The 17,530-nt window shown below is 45.1% G+C and overlaps 1 pseudogene; it reads left to right on the top strand.

The window, feature by feature from the left end:
- The first annotated feature begins 15,800 nt into the window (after window positions 1–15,800).
- Window positions 15,801–16,837, top strand: LOC147975275 (protein FAR1-RELATED SEQUENCE 5-like; annotated as a pseudogene).
- The last annotated feature ends 693 nt before the right edge of the window (window positions 16,838–17,530 follow it).

Genomic DNA, 17,530 nt, shown 5'->3' with positions numbered 1-17,530 from the left:
CTTTTCGGTCTCACCGAGTTCCACTCGGTGTCACCGAAAGAGCAAATCGGTCCCACCGAGTTTGCCTAACCAACTCTCTGGTTAGAAAACCACCTACTCATGTGTTGAGATCAAGACATTCCATTCCTACCATATGAATCTTGATCTCTAACCTTCCCAAGTTGCTTTCCACTCAAACCCTCTTTCCACCAAATCCAAATCCTATGAGAGAGAGTTGAGTGTTGGGGAGACTATCATTTGAAGCACAAGAGCAAGGAGTTCATTACCTACACACCATTTGTTACTTCTTGGAGAGTGGTGTCTCCTAGATTGGCTAGGTGTCACTTGGGAGCCTCCGACAAGATTGTGGAGTTGAACCAAGGAGTTTGTAAGGGCAAGGAGATCGCCTACTTCGTGAAGATCTACCGCTAGTGAGGCAAGTCCTGTGTGGGCGATGGCCATGGTAGGATAGACAAGGTTGCTTCTTCGTGGACCCTTTGTGGGTGGTTGCTTCTTCGTGGACCCTTCGTGGGTGGAGCCCTGTGTGGACTCGCGCAACCGTTGCCCTTGGGTGGAGCCCTGTGTGGACTCACGCAACCGTTACCCTTCATGGGTTGAAGTCTCCATCAACGTGGATGTAGGATAGCACCACCTATCGGAACCACGGGAAAAACATCCGTGTCTCCAATTGCGTTTGAATCCTCCAAACCCTTCCCTTTACATTCTTGCAAGTTGCATGCTTTACTTTCCGCTGCCAATATACTCTTTGCATGCTTGCTTGAATTGTGTGATGATTGCTTGACTTGTCCTAAAAATAGCTAAAATCTGCCAAGAACTAAAATTGGGAAAAGGTTAAGTTTTTATTTGGTCAAGTAGTCTAATCACCCCCCCTCTAGACATACTTTCGATCCTACACGCGTATCGTTTATGCATTTACCTGAGCTAGGTTGCCTTTCATGCTTAATCTATCTATGAATATCACCTGCTTGGTTGTCGCCCATCACGGGAGCCATGCGCCGGTTGTCTTTCTTCAGGACCCTTCGCGTGAGAGGATTAGGCACGGCGTCTGTGCTCGGGCCCGTCCCTGCAGCATCGATAAACCCAACGGCGAGCTCTGTCTGGAAGGCCGGCCCCGTTCACGTCACCTCCTGAGGTCGTTGGTGCTTGGCTGTCTCACACGATAACCTCAGGAGATTTGTTCGACGCAGGTTGTCTAACCACCTCGCAGGACCAAGAACACGAACAAGAATCAAGACCAGGTGCAACCCGCCATGGGGTAGGGCCTCGTGAGTTCCGTGCTGGCTCACGAGTGCCCAGACACACCTCGTCTAGCCCTGCCGTGCAAGCCACGTGTCAGGGTAGGGCTGTGCACGCCCCAGGGGTTCTCCGCAGCAAGGAGCCCCCTCCCACGTACCGGAGGCGAATCAGCAATCACCACGGCGATCGGTGCACTCCCTCATGTTAACTTGCAGGAACTTCCTGAAGGCTACGGCAGGCGGTACTGTGAAATCTCCCTCTTCTCTCATGCGATTCGCTTGAGCATTAAAAGGGGGGCTCCTGAGCATCACATCTCAGGAGCTCTTACTGGCTCTCCAGCCCTCACCCCCTGGCCTTGACGATGGCACGCGACATGGCATACCAGCGGCGGCTGAGCTCGCTCAAGGGCCGGGACCTGAGGACGTAGAGCACAAGAAGAACATGGAGAGGAAAGGGAGGCCCGCATGAGTCTGACCTAGCTACTCAGCAACGGCCGACGCCCAAGCCTGGCGTCTTGCGAGGAACCGACCCCAAATTGCCAAGATAAGTTTCGCGCTCAATCAACCGCTACAACGCAGAGTTCTCATTTGTGTAGCCCCGCTGCGGCGACGTAGTCTCCCTCTCCTACCTCTCGGCGGTCGCTTGCATGCCAAAGGGGACCTCCGGAGCATCGCATCTCAGGGGCTCTTACTCGACCTCGGGCCGCTCACCTCCTGTCCTTGACCACGGCACACGACCTGGCATACCAGCGATGGCTGAAGCCTGCCTGGGGACCGGGACCTGTCAGCGTAGAGCACGACGCCGTCGCGAGGTTGGAAAGGGGAAACCGAGCCGGAACGGAGCACACACACGCACAATTTCATAATAAGGATAATGTCAACAAAGGACACTACAAACGCCTTACACGCCCCAGCGAGGTCCATTTCTTGATTCCTCGCAGGGAACAAAAGACAAGAACCTAGGGAGTCCTAACTACGCGTGCCCCTGTGGATGACGCCATCATCAACAATGGGCCACCAGAGGCCAGCACCAACCTCATCCAGATCAGCGGTAGCGGCGGCGGCCTGGCACTGCAGCCCTGCTCCGGGCTCGGTGAGAGCTTGGGGGCACGTAGCTGTCGTCGCTTGTCTCCGGAGTCTCGTAAAGCTCGGGAGAGTCGCTGGACCACCAGGAGTCGCCACTATCGCTGGAGGAGCTGCAGGCAAGGCCTGCGGCAGGCCCAGCACCGGCCACAGCGTTGTCCTGACGACCTCCTTCAGGGCAGCACTCCAGGCGGCGGCCTTCCTCGTTGAAGACCTTGAAGAAGAGCACGGAGGCGCCGTCGTACTCGAAGTGGATCACGAGGGCGCCCTCCGCGTGGCAGACTCGGGCAATCTCGCCCCAGCCTTGGGTCATGAAGATCTTCCCGGAGGCAATGGCTCCAATCTCCGCTCTAGTCGCTGGGGCGTCGCAGTCGGCGTGTTGCAGCCAAAGCTCGTGAGGGCCCCTCGGCGGCATCTCGGCGGCGAAGAACTACGTGAGGCAAATCTAGGTGCTCGGGGGCATCGCCGCCCATATCACGAACTCGCGCGAGGAGTCCGTCACATGGACCCTTGGGGCGACAGCGTGCGCCTCCACGGCACGACGGCTACGGCCCTGGCGCGGGTGGCGACGCTCGTCGCTCCTCCCTCCGGAACCATCGGCACAAGCATACTAGGGTAGTGGGTACCTAGGCGGTGGCCTTTCATACCAAGGCCATGACACCACCTGCCTCACTACCATCTCGCGGCGATGGGACCTCCTCTTCTTCGGCGGGAGCAGCTCGGGCCCGGCAAGGGGAACCTTTCCCTTCTCTGCGGTCGAGAACCTCCGAATCGGCGCCATGACTGCACCAGAGAGGAGTGGAGTGAGGAAGGAGAAGAAGCGGGAGAGGCAGAGGAGAGACTGGTGATGGGGCTCCGCCCCACCTCCCATTTATAGCCAAGAGGAGGCCAACCGACGGCCTCCATGATCTAAGGTAATAATGATGGATTTCCCTTGCATGCAGCAGGGACTCGTCAAGTCGGACAGTTACCGAGGCGGCGTGGGGAAGCGGCGACGCCCACGTCCAATCAACCGCCACACGTCGACCAAGGCTGCAAGCTATTGGGGCCCGTGGCGCTCCGCACTTGGCCGTTGGCTTTGCTTCGAAGCCAAGCCCGAGGGCGCCTTGGGCCCGGGGGCTACTGTCGGCATTCTGGGAATGGGGGTTCCCAGACTTGCCTGCCTGTGGCCCACGGCGTGGCTCTGCGAGCGGGCCCGTATGGCCCATCTTCACTAGCAAGGACTCAAGACCCTCGCGAGGGGCCAAGCCTCGCGAGGCGAGCGACATAAGACCTCCTCAGGGGCGGCCTCACCAGGCTGGCTCGCGAGGGGCGGAGAGTTCAAGGCCAGGCGAACCTCGCGAGGTTCTAGTGACGTGAGCCATGACGACCAAGGCCAGGCGGGCGCTAGGCGGGCTCCAGCGCGCACAGTGTCCTTGTTTCCTCTTCGGTGCTAAGGAAGCAGGCACAGGCGCGGAGTACCGAGGCGTCAAGCAAAGGTTTCCATGTCAGTGCAACAAGACCAAGACCAGAAGGATGGCAAGACGGAGGTCACCGTGGAGCCCAAGATGGCGTCACCACCAGAGCCTTTGGCAGGCGAAGACTGCTTTTGTCAGGATAAGCTGTACTAGCTGTCCCCTTTCAAATTGGCCGCTGTTGGCTCCCTTCCCGCTCAATATTTGGGGAGAGGACCAGGGCCCCTATAAACAAGACTAGCCACCACCGTAGCTAGGGGATCGATCGATCGGTCTGGCCAAGAGAGACCAGGACAACCACAAGTTCACCAAGCACAACACCTCTCCTCAGGAGGCTGTTCTTCCCCTTGTACTATTCACCCTCATCCCAAGAGGCAATCCACCACACCACACTGGAGTAGGGTATTACACTACAACGGTGGCCCGAACCAGTATAAATCTTGTGTCCTTTGTGTTGCGAGTTCGTCGAGTTAGTTTGTAAGATCTTAGCTAAGTTAGGACGTGGATCGGTAGGGGGGAGATCTTCACGTGGACCCGAGTGTTCGAACCTTGAGGGTTTTGCCGGAACCCGTGATCCAACAGCTGTGGCCGCGGTGAGCCACGACAAAGGCAGCGGTCCGGAACGCAGGTGGAGGTGACGGGGCATCGGCCTAGCAGGCGGATCTGCGGCGGAGGAGAGCTCATCACGACGAGTCCGGGGCCGTGGCGGATGAGGTCCCACGGCTGTGAATCCGAGTTGATGCTGTATTTGCTTCCGGGTCATCAATTGCATCTGAGTCCGTGGCATCACTGCATGGGCCTTGGCGCAGAGGCGAAGCGGTGATGACGGCTTGGCCGACAGAGTGCGGCGGCTCAAGGAGGAAACATAGCAAGGCGATGGGAGACCGTGGCTCGGAGTGGCTAGGGAGGGCTTGAGGCCGCAGTGGCGTCTTTGAACAAGGACGTCGATAACTACCACACGTGTGGCATCTAGTGGGGTTGTGCCACATGCCCTGTGTGGCCCGGAGATGACCCCGCCCGCACGAGGCGTCTGGACGCAGGCAACCACATCCCGCACGTCCGATGTGTGGAACAATCGCCCACACGTCCGGGCGATTGACCGCACTGCCCGCACGACCAAATGCACCCTTCGTCCCGGCCTGCCTTCCAACCCCAGTCCGACCTGCCGCTGTCATCTCCTACCTCTTGATCCCCTACCTCCATCGCCTTCCTTCTCTAGTTGCCATGGAAACCAGAGCAAATCCCTAGCGCATCCCCACCGCTACCCACCCCCAACCCCGCCCTATCGAGATGACGACCTAACAGGTGGATCTCCGATCTCCTTCTGTTTCTCGTCCTTCTTCTGTCCAAAAAATTGAAATTGCAGATTGCCCACAAAGATGTCGACTAGATCCACGTTGTCATGGCAAACACACCATGGATTTTTGTGTACATTTGCCCACCAACATACGCCAGATCTGCCATATTCTATCCTAGAGTTGAGCTAAGCTTCTGGGTTGGCTTGGTGCGAGTAGTTCCTACAGAAGGATGCGTAGGAATCACTAAAAAAGGGAAGAGAAAGAAGGAATTTGGCATATGGAGGGAGGAAAAATAATTGCCACTTGTATCTGACGCTAGTTGCCATCTATCTTTGCCGTCAGCTGCCACAGTATTATCTTGTTACTGGCCATCATATTATGTTGGCTGTTGCCGTTGATTCAAAATGATAGTTGGCATCAAGATTTTAGAAAAGAGAATGAATGTGCATATCCTACTTGCCATGATGTGTTGGTTGTCTATGCAAGAAATGTGATAAGATGCTGTGTTATCTTGTATGTGCAAACAACAAGAATGCATTTTGCGGATAATGATGCGTTCTTGTTCATGCGGTGACTAAAAACACAGTGGGAGAAAAAAGTGGAAACATGAATCATGAAGACGGCACTGGTCCTTGGTTTTCTCAAAGGCCGGAAACACCCCCTTGGGATGCAGCAGAGTATAATCAACTCATTTCTGCAGGGCCGTTGCTGCCACTACTAGAGCAGTACGCGAGCATCGGTACAATGCATGATAAAAAAGGGACAGTTGCCATGTTTGTGACGAGGAAAATGGCATTCTACTTATATTGCACAATGTCATTTTTCGCAGGTTCTTATGACCCAAGCACACACACGGGGATACAATGGAAAGTTCAGGCATAGGGCGCTAACGTTGACAGATGTGCAGGACAACTTCAAGTATCCAATGTGGCAAATCAAGGTAACACATACTAAAAAGAAACATACTAGTGTGGCCAAGAAATTAAACTTGCAAGGATGGCAAAGACTTATGAGTTATATGGAAAAATGCAGGACCTTCATGCAGGACGTGGCAACAGGCGGCAACCATGTACCTACCATCAATGTCGTACACATGTGAGTCTATTGAAGTGATTTTGTGGACAGTGAATTAGGAGAAGGAGCATAGGTGACATTGGTGTTTACGTTGTGACTTGACAAAACACAGTTGCCGTGTCTGGACAGCTGCAGTTGCCATGTCTGTACATTTGCAGTTGCTGTTGATACGTCTCCAACGTATCTATAATTTTTGATTGCTCCATGCTATATTATCTACTGTTTTGGACTATATTGGGCTTTATTTGCCACTTTTATATTATTTTTGGGACTAACCTATTAACCGGAGGCCCAGCCCAGAATTGCTGTTTTTTGCCTATTTCAGTGTTTCGGATAAACAGAATATCAAACGGAGTCCAAACGGAATAAAATCTTCGAAAACGTGATTTTCTCGCCGAACGTGATCCAGGAGACTTGGACCCTACTGCAAGGGATCAAAGAGGTGGTCACGAGGGTGGGGGGCGCGCCCCCCTGCCTCATGGGCCCCTCGGTGCTCCACCGACGTACTCCTTCCTCCTATATATACACACGTACCCCCAAACAATCAGGACAGGAGCCAAAACCCTAATTCCACCGCTGCAACTTTCTGTATCCACGAGATCCCATCTTGGGGCCTGTTCCGGAGCTCCGCCGGAAGAGGCCCGTCATCACGGAGGGCTTCTACATCATCCTAGCCCCTCTGATGAAGTGTGAGTAGTTTACCTCAGACCTTCGGGTCCATAGTTAGTAGCTAGATGGCTTCTTCTCTCTCTTTGAATCTCAATACAAAGTTCTCCCCCTCTCTCGTGGAGATCTATCCGATGTAATCTTCTTTTTGCGGTGTGTTTGTTGAGACCGATGAATTGTGGGTTTATGATCAAGTCTATCTATGAATAATATTTGAATCTTCTCTGAATTCTTTTATGCATGATTGGTTATCTTTGCAAGTCTCTTCGAATTATCCATTTGGTTTGGCCAACTAGATTGGTAGTTCTTGCCATGGGAGAAGTGCTTAGCTTTGGGTTCGATCTTGCGATGTCCTTACCTAGTGACAGAAGGGGCAGCAAGGCATGTATTGTATCGTTGCCATCGAGGATAACAAGATGGGGTTTATTTCTTATTGCATGAATTTATCTCTCTACATCATGTCATCTTGCTTAAGGCGTTACTCTATTTTTAACTTAATACTCTAGATGCATGCTGGATAGCGGTCGATGAGTGGAGTAATAGTAGTAGATGCAGAATCATTTCGATTTACTTGTCACGGATGTGATGCCTATATACATGATCATGCCTAGATATTCTCATAATTATGCACAATTCTATCAATTGCTTAACAATAATTTGTTCACCCACCGTAGAATACTTATGCTCTTGAGAGAAGCCACTAGTGAAACCTATGGCCCCCGGGTCTATTCTCATCATATCAATCTCCATCACTTTTATATTGCTTTGCTATTTACTTTGCCTTTACTTTTTACTTTGCATCTTTATATCAAAAATACCAAAAATACTCTATCTATCAGATCTCACTCTCGTAAGTGACCGTGAAGGGCTTGACAACCCCTAATCGCATTGGTTGCGAGTAGCTATCGCTTGGTGTAGGTACGAGGGACTTGAGCGTGGGCTCCTACTGGATTGATACCTTGGTTCTCAAAAACTGAGGGAAATACTTACGCTACTCTGCTGCATCATCCCTTCCTCTTCGGGGAAAACCAACGCAAGCTCAAGATGTAGCAAGAAGGATTTCTGGCGCCGTTGCCGGGGAGTCTACGCAAAAAGTCAATATACCAAGTACCCATCACAATCCCTATCTCTCGCATTACATTATTTGCCATTTGCCTCTCATTTTCCTCTCCCCCCAATTCACCCTTGCCGTTTTATTCGCCCTCTCTCTCCATCCTCCCTCTCTATTTGCCTCTTTTTGTCCGCTTTCTTTTTGTTTGCCCGTGTGTTAGATTGCTTGTTTATTGTGATGGCTCAAGATGCTACCAAATTGTGTGACTTCACCAATACCAATAATAGTGATTTCCTTAGAACTTCGATTGCTCCTCTTACCGATGCTGAATCTTGTGAAATTAATACTGCTTTGTTGAATCTTGTTATGAAAGATCAATTCGCCGGCCTTCCTAGTGAAGATGCCGCTGCTCATCTGAATAGCTTCGTTGATTTATGTGATATGCGAAAGAAAAAAGATGTCAATAATGATGTCGTTAAATTGAAGTTATTTCCTTTTTTGCTTAGAGATTGTGCTAAATCTTGGTTTTCGTCTTTGCCTAAGAATAGTATTGATTCATGGAACAAATGCAAAGATGCTTTTATCTCTAAGTATTTTCCTCCCACTAAGATCATCTCTCTTAGAAATGATATAATGAACTTTAAACAACTTGATCATGAACATGTTGCACAAGCTTGGGAGAGAATGAAATTAATGATACGTAATTGCCCTACTCATGGTTTGAATTTATGGATGATTATACAATTTTTTTATGCTAGATTGAATTTTGCTTCTAGAAATCTTTTAGATTCGGCCGCGGGAGGCACTTTTATGGAAATCACTTTAGGAGATGCTACTAAACTCCTAGATAATATTATGGTTAATTATTCTCAATGGCATACTGAAAGAACTTCTAATAAAAAAGTGCATGCAATAGAAGAAAATAATGTGTTGAGTGGAAAGATGGATGAACTTATGAAATTATTTGCTACCAAGAGTGTTTCTTCTGATAATAATGATATGCCTTTGTCTACTTTGATTGAGAATAACAATTAATCTATGGATGTGAATTTTGTTGGTAGGAATAATTTTGGTAACAACGATTATAGAGGGAATTTTAATCCTAGGCCATATTCTAGTAATCCTTCTAATAATTATGGGAATTCCTACAACAACTCTTATGGAAATTATAATAAGATGCCCACTGATTTTGAATCTAATATTAAAGAATTTATTCCTTCACAAAAGAATTTTAATGCTATGATTGAAGAAAAATTGCTTAAGATTGATGACTTGGCTAGGAACGTTGATAGAATTGCTCTTGATGTTGATGCTTTGAAACTTAGATCCATTCCACCTAAGCATGATATTAATGAGTCTCTAAAAGCCATGAGAATTTCAATTGATGAGTGTAAGGAAAGAACCGCTAGGATGTGTGCTTCCAAATATGCCTTTATTAAAGCGTGTTCTTCCAATTCCTATGAAAATCAAGATGAAGATCTAAAAGTTATTGATGTGTCTCCAATTAAATCTTTATTTTGCAATATGAATCTTGATGAAACTGAATATGATCTTCCTTTACCTAGAAGGCGTTCTAAAAATTCGGAGTGTTTAGATCTTAATGATGAAATTGATGAAAGTGGGATTGAAGGAAATAAAAATCTAGATGTTGCTAAACCCACTATATTGGATTTCAAGGAATTTAATTATGAAAATTGCTCTTTTATTGATTGTATTTCGTTGTTGCAATCCATGCTAAATTCTCCACATGCTTATAGTCGAAATAAAGCCTTCACCGAACATATTGTTGATGCCTTGATGCAATCTTATGAAGAAAAACTTGAGTTGAAAGTTTCTATCCCTAGAAAACTCTATGATGAGTGGGAACCAACTATTAAAATTAAAATTAAAGATCATGAGTTTTATGCTTTGTGTGATTTGGGTGCTAGTGTCTCTACTATTCCCAAGACTTTGTGCGATTTACTAGATTTCCGTAATTTTGATGATTGCTCTCTAAATTTGCATCTTGCGGATTCCACTATTAATAAACCTATGTGAAGAATTAATGATGTTCTTATTGTTGCAAATAGGAATTATGTGCCCGTAGATTTCATTGTTCTTGATATAGATTGCAATCCTTCTTGCCCTATTATTCTTGGTAGACCTTTCCTTAGAACGGTTGGTGCGATTATTGATATGAAGGAAGGGAATATTAGATTTCAATTTCCATTAAAAAAGGGCATGGAACACTTTCCAAGAAATAAAATAAAATTACCATATGAAACTATCATGAGAGCCACTTATGGATTACCTACCAAAGATGGCAATACCTAGATCTATTCTTGCTCGTTATGCCTAGCTAGAGGCGTTAAACGATAGCGCTTGTTGGGAGGCAACCCAATTTTATTTCTATTCCTTGCTTTTTGCTCCTGTTTAGTAATAAATAAATTATTTAGCCTATGTTTTGGTTGTGTTTTTTGTGTTTAATTAGTGTTTGTGCCAAGTAGAACCGTTGGGAAGACTTGGGGAAAGTCTTGTTGAACTTGCTGTAAAAAACAGAAACTTTAGCGCTCACGAGAACTTCTGTAATTTTTATTTGAAGAGTGATATTTAGTTAATTATTTTTTCAGATGATTAATAGATAAATTCCTCACGTCCAGAAATTTATTTTAGAATTTTTGGGGTTCCATATCTTGCGCTAGCTACAGATTACTACAGACTGTTCTGTTTTTGACAGATTCTGTTTTTCGTGTGTTGTTTGCTTATTTTGATGAATCTATGGCTAGTAAAATAGTTTATAATACATACAGAAGTTGGAATACAGTATGTTTAACACCAATATAAATAAATAATGAGTTCATTACAGTACCTTGAAGTGGTCTTTTGTTTTCTTTCGTTAACGGAGCTCACGAGTTTTCTATTTTGAGTTTTGTGTTGTGAAGTTTTCAAGTTTTGGGTGAATTCTTTTGATGGATCATGGAACAAGGAGTGGCAAGAGCCTAAGCTTGGGTATGCCCATGGCACCCCCAAGATAATCCAAGGACACCAAAAAGTCAAAGCTTGGGGATGCCCCGGAAGGCATCCCCTCTTTTCGTCCACTTCCATCGGTAATTTACTTGGAGCTATATTTTTATTCACCAACATGATATGTGTTTTGCTCGGAGCGTCTTGTATTATTTGTGTCTTTGTTTGTTAGTATTCCACAATCATCCTTTCTGTACACACCTTTTGAGAGAGCCATACATGAATTAAAATTTGATAGAATACTCTATGTGCTTCACTTATATCTTTTGAGCATTATAATTTTGCTCTATGTGCTTCACTTAGATCTTTTATAGCACGGTGGTGGATATGTTTTAAAGAAACTATTGATCTCTCATGATTCACTTAAATTAATTTGAGAGTCTCTTAATAGCATGGTAATTTGCCTAATAATAATATGCTTGGTATTCAAGATTTGTGAAACTTTCTTTTAAGTGTGTTGAATACTAAGAAAAGATTGAAGCATGATAATTGTTCTGAGATATGGAGGTGATAATATTAAAGTCATGCTAGTTGAGTAGTTGTGAATTTAAAGAATACTTGTGTTGAAGTTTGTGATTCCCGTAGCATGCACGTATGGTGAACCGTTATGTGATGAAGTCAGAGCATGATTTATTTATTGATTGTCTTCCTTGTGAGTGGCGGTCGGGGACGAGTGATGGTCTTTTCCTACCAATCTATCCCCCTAGGAGCATGCGCGTAATACTTTGCTTTGATAACTTCTAAATTTTTGCAATAAGTATATGAGTTCTTTATGACTAATGTTGAGTCCATGGATTATACGCACTCCCACCCTTCCACCCTTGCTAGCCTCTCTCATACCGCACAACTTTCGCCGGTATCATACACCTACCATATACCTTCCTCAAAACAACCACCATACCTACCTATTATGGCATTTCCATAGCCATTCCGAGATATATTGCCATGCAACTTTCCACCATCTAGTTCATCAGGACACATCCATCATTGTCATATTGCTTAGCATGATCATGTAGTTGACATAGTATTTGTGGCAAAGCCACTATTCATTATTCTTTCATACTTCTCACTCTTGATTCATTGCATATCCCGGTACACCGCCGGAGGCATTCATATAGAGTCATACTTTGTTTTAGTATTGAGTTGTAATCATTGAGTTGTAAATAAATAGAAGTGTGATGATCATCATTCAATAGAGCATTGTCCCAAAAAAAGGCCTAAGAAAAAAAATAAGGCCAAAAAAATAAATAAATAAAAAGGGGCAATGCTACTATCCTTTTTTCCACAGTCGTGCTTCAAAGTAGCACCATGATATAGCAAGTCTCATATATTGTGCTTCAAAGTAGCACCATGTTCTTCATATAGAGAGTCTCATATGTTGTCACTTTCATATACTAGTGGGAATTTTACGTTATAGAACTTGGCTTGTATATTCCAATGATGGGCTTCCTCAAATTGCCCTAGGTCTTCGTGAGCAAGCAAGTTGGATGCACACCCACTAGTTTCTTTTGTTGAGCTTTCATACATTTAGCTCTAGTGCATCCGTTGCATGGCAATCCCTACTCACTCACATTGATATCTATTGATGGGCATCTCCATAGCCCGTTGATATGCCTAGTTGATGTGAGACTATCTTCTCCTTTTTGTCTTCTCCACAACCACCATTCTATTCCACCTATAGTGCTATATCCATGGCTCACGCTCATGTATTGCATGAAGATTGAAAAAGTTTTGAAAAAGTTAGAGTATGAAACAATTGCTTGGCTTGTCATTGGGGTTGTGCATGATTTAAATACTTTGTGTGGGGAAGATGGAGCATAGCCAGACTATATGATTTTGTAGGGATAACTTTCTTTGGCCATGGTATTTTGAGAAGACATAATTTCTTTGTTAGTATGCTTGATGTATTATTATTATTTTCTATGCTAATATAAACTTTTGTCTTGAATCTTTCTAATCTGAATATTCATACCACAATTAAGAAGATTTACATTGAAATTATGCCAAGTAGCACTCTGCATCAAAAATTCTCTTTTTATCATTTACCTACTAGAGGACAAGCAGGAATTAAGCTTGGGGATGCCTGATACGTCTCCAACATATCTATAATTTTTGATTGCTCCATGCTATATTATCTACTGTTCTGGACTATATTCGGCTTTATTTTCCACTTTTATATTATTTTTGGGACTAACCTATTAACCGGAGGCCCAGCCCTGAATTGCTGTTTTTTTGCCTATTTCAGTGTTTCGGATAAACAGAATATCAAACAGAATAATATCTTCGGAAACGTGATTTTCTCACTGAACGTGATCAAGGAGAGTTGGATCCTACTGCAAGGGATCAAAGAGGTGGTCACGAGGGTGGGGGCGCCCCCCCAGGGCGCGCACCCCTGCCTCGTGGGCCCCTCGGTGCTCCACCGACGTGCTCCTTCCTCCTATATATACACACGTACCCCCAAACGATTAGGACAGGAGCCAAAACCCTAATTCCACCGCCGCAACTTTCTGTATCCATGAGATCCCATCTTGGGGCCTGTTCCGGAGCTCCACCGGAAGAGGGCCGTCATCACGGAGGGCTTCTACATCATCCTAGCCCCTCTGATGAAGTGTGAGTAGTTTACCTCAGACCTTCGGGTCCATAGTTAGTAGCTAGATGGCTTCTTCTCTCTCTTTGAATCTCAATACAAAGTTCTCCCCCTCTCTCGTGGAGATCTATTCGATGTAATCTTCTTTTTGCCGTGTGTTTGTTGAGACTGATGAATTGTGGGTTTATGATCAAGTCTATCTATGAATAATATTTGAATCTTCTCTGAATTCTTTTATGCATGATTGGTTATCTTTGCAAGTCTCTTCGAATTATCCGTTTGGTTTGGCCAACTAGATTGGTAGTTCTTGCCATGGGAGAAGTGCTTAGCTTTGGATTCGATCTTGCGGTGTCCTTACCCAGTGACAGAAGGGGCAGCAAGGCACGTATTATCGTTGCCATCGAGGATAACAAGATGGGGTTTATTTCATATTGCATGAATTTATCTCTCTACATCATGTCATCTTGCTTAAGGCGTTACTCTGTTTTTAACTTAATACTCTAGTTGCATGCTGGATAGCGGTCGATGAGTGGAGTAATAGTAGTAGATGCAGAATCATTTCGATCTACTTGTCACGGACGTGATGCCTATATACATGATCATGCCTAGATATTCTCATAATTATGCACAATTCTATCAATTGCTCAACAATAATTTGTTCACCCACCGTAGAATACTTATGCTCTTGAGAGAAGCCACTAGTGAAACCTATGGCCCTCGGGTCTATTCTCATCATATCAATCTCCATCACTTTTATATTGCTTTGCTATTTACTTTGCCTTTACTTTTTTACTTTGCATCTTTATATCAAAAATACTCTATCTATCATATCTCACTCTCGTAAGTGACCGTGAAGGGCTTGACAACCCCTAACCACGTTGGTTGCGAGTAGCTATCGCTTTGTGCAAGTACGAGGGACTTGAGTGTGGGCTCCTACTGGATTGATACCTTGGTTCTCAAAAACTAAGGGAAATACTTACGCTACTCTGCCGCATCATCCCTTCCTCTTCGGGGAAAACCAATGCAAGCTCAAGACGTAGTAGCCGTGTCTGGACAACTGCAGTTGCCATGGCAAAATAAATTGAAGTTGCCATGTCTAATCAACTGTGATTGCAATGTCTAAACAGCTATGGATGCTAAGCGTGAACAAATCTGTTTGCCATGGTTTAACCACTACATGTGCCATGTTGTACGAACTATAGTTTCCATGCATTGACCAACTGCTAATGATCGTAGGTTGTTATGGTGGAACCACATCGGCAAACGTATCATGGCAAGCTTCACCATTGTAGGCCAACACTATTGCAGATAGAGCACAACAAATTGGAATGACAGACCAGCTTCGATTAGCACATGCGGCACAACAAGGTAAAAAAATGTGAACCAACAAAACAAATAGTGCATTTACTTTTGTGGAAAAAGCATGGGGGAAAGTGGATTTGTCACTGTGTTGGCGGAAAACAACAAAAATGCTACCAAGTGGACACATGAAAAATAGTCATCTAGTGGCTTGTCTTCAGGATTTGTCAATTATTGCATGCCTGTGTGCAACATTCATGATTGACTCCATTTGCCTAGTGAGCTCGTACCTAGAATCCAAGTTTTGATGCTAAAAGATGTTGGTTGCCATGCCTTGGCAACAGTAACTGCCATCTTTGTTACACTGTAGTTGCCATGGCTTAAAAACTGCAGTTGCCATGCATGGCCACATGCAGATGCCATGACTTGCTGTATGAATGATGTCATGCCAAATCAGATGCAGTTGCTATATTCCGTTACGATAAACCCGCCATCGAAGCAATGCTTACATACGTACCTGTTTTTTTGTAGGACCTTCAAGTACAATGAACAGCGCCGCGGGGACATCTACTGCGGGAACCTCTGAGCACACGAAAGAAGCGTTCCACCAGCCAGCCAACAATTTGGTCACAAACAATGCAGAATCAGTGTTGGAAATGGCAATCGTTCCAGCAATGCCGACAAACACACCTTTGCACACCAGCACAAACAACACTCTAGCAGATGAAACAGCCGCCGACATTGAAGTGAATGATAAAACTGATGACGAAGCACAAGGGGATGAAGAATATGGGCAATCAGAAATCATGGTACCTCAACCACCATATGTTGGGTAGAGATTTAGTTTGTTTGAAGATGCCAATGAATTCTACCAGAGATATGCAATGTTCCATGGGTTTGCGGTGAACAACGAATACCATAGGAAAATAAAAAAACTAAGGAGTACAGCAGAGGTGAGATAAGGTGCTACAAGGCATGAAGGAACAAGAAGGGTAAAGGTGCTGTGCCTGTCATGCTGGAACGAAAGAGAGGCATCATTGTCAAGATGGAATGCCCTGTCCGGTGTAAGCTAAATGCAGATGGAGCATGGTGAGTGGTCACCGAATATTTCGACGAACACAACCATGAACTCATAAAGAAGTTTGATCTCGTAAAATTTCTGAGCGCCCATAGAGGATTCACCCCTCAAGAATAAATTCATAAAGCTGCTACATGATTGTAACGTCAGTCCATAAAGAATGGTCCAGATACTTTCCTTGATCCATAGCGGAGATGGTAGACTGAGTAGCATGCCCTACATACCGGAAGACATCACAAACCTAAAGGCAAAGTACCGTAGAGAGAGCAGGTTGGCTGACATAGAAGACACGATAGCCTACTTCGAAGAGAAAGCAAAAGCGGATGCTGATTTCTTCTACAGGATAAGATTGGACGATGAGGACCATGTCAGAAACATGTATTGGGTGGATGGTGCTACAAGAAGATCCTACAAACATTTCCGTGATTGCATTTCATTCGACACGACATATCTCACAAATATGTACAAGATGCCCTGCGCTCCATTCATGGGAATAAATAACCACAATCATTCATTGCAATTCGGTTGCCGACTCATTCGGAACGAGGATACAGATGGTTACACTTGGCTGTTCAAAACCTTCTTGGAGTGCATGGATGGACTTGCTCCGATGAATATAATAACAGACCAGGATTTTAGCATGCGTGCAGGCATAGAGGAGGTCTTTCCGTTGGCATTGCACATGCACTGCAGGTGGCATATTATTAAGAAGGCTGAGGAGACGCTAGGACCATTCTTTGCTGATCGTCCAGAGCTGCACAAGGCATTCGAGTTGTGCGTGGACCACAACTTGACAGTGGAGGAGTTTGAACGGAGCTGGATGGCTATGATTGAAACATATCAAGTCCAAGACAACGAGACACTTACTAGCCTATGGGAGAAGCGAATGTACTGGGTGCCAGCCTACTTCATGCAGTGCTTCTTCCCATTTCTGCAGACTACGCAGCGCAGCGAGGGGTTCAATTCTGTTTTGAAGTGGTACATGAGCCCTGGCAACTCATTGCTGTAGTTTGCCAAGCAATACACCGCTTTGGAACAGAAAATACTGGGTTCTGAGCTACAACAAGAAGCAAACACCGCGCTCAAGCAGCCTAAATTGCTAACATATTTACCGATGGAAAGGCAGATGAGCAAGATATATACCAACAAGAGTTTTAACAAGTGAATAAATTTACCGTTCTAATTTGCACAAGCATGAATTTAGTAGGTGACATGTAGAATGCAATGCATTTTCCAACTTTTTTGACTTGCTGATCTATTGAAAAATAGCCATTGAATACATTGTATGCATGTTCTATAATTGCCATGTGAAATCAACTATAGTTGCCATGTGGGTTGAACTATAATTTCCATGTTTAATGAACTATAGTTGCCGTCTGAAATGATGTGTAGTTGACACGTGACCCAAAACTGCATTTGCCATGTTTTATGAACTGGATTTGCCATGTTAAATGAACCTTAGTTGCCATGTTAAATGAACTGCATTGCCATATTAAATGTTATGCAGTTGTTATGTGAAAATATCATGCGGTTGCCATGTGGAAACAAACAACACAAGAACAGATGTGGGAAAAAAATCAGCATTTCCATGCCATCGTTGATGTTAGATATGTTTGCTATGTTACGACCTACATCAACACAAGGTGCTAGAAAAACATCATATAAGAGTTTAACAAAAACACAAAAACATGCAGATTCCAGG

The sequence above is a fragment of the Triticum urartu genome, chromosome 4A, assembly GCF_056163025.1.
Source record: "Triticum urartu cultivar PI428250 chromosome 4A, HENAU_Tu73, whole genome shotgun sequence".
Lineage (NCBI taxonomy): Eukaryota > Viridiplantae > Streptophyta > Magnoliopsida > Poales > Poaceae > Triticum > Triticum urartu.
This window is presented reverse-complemented; position numbering and strand designations above follow the sequence as displayed.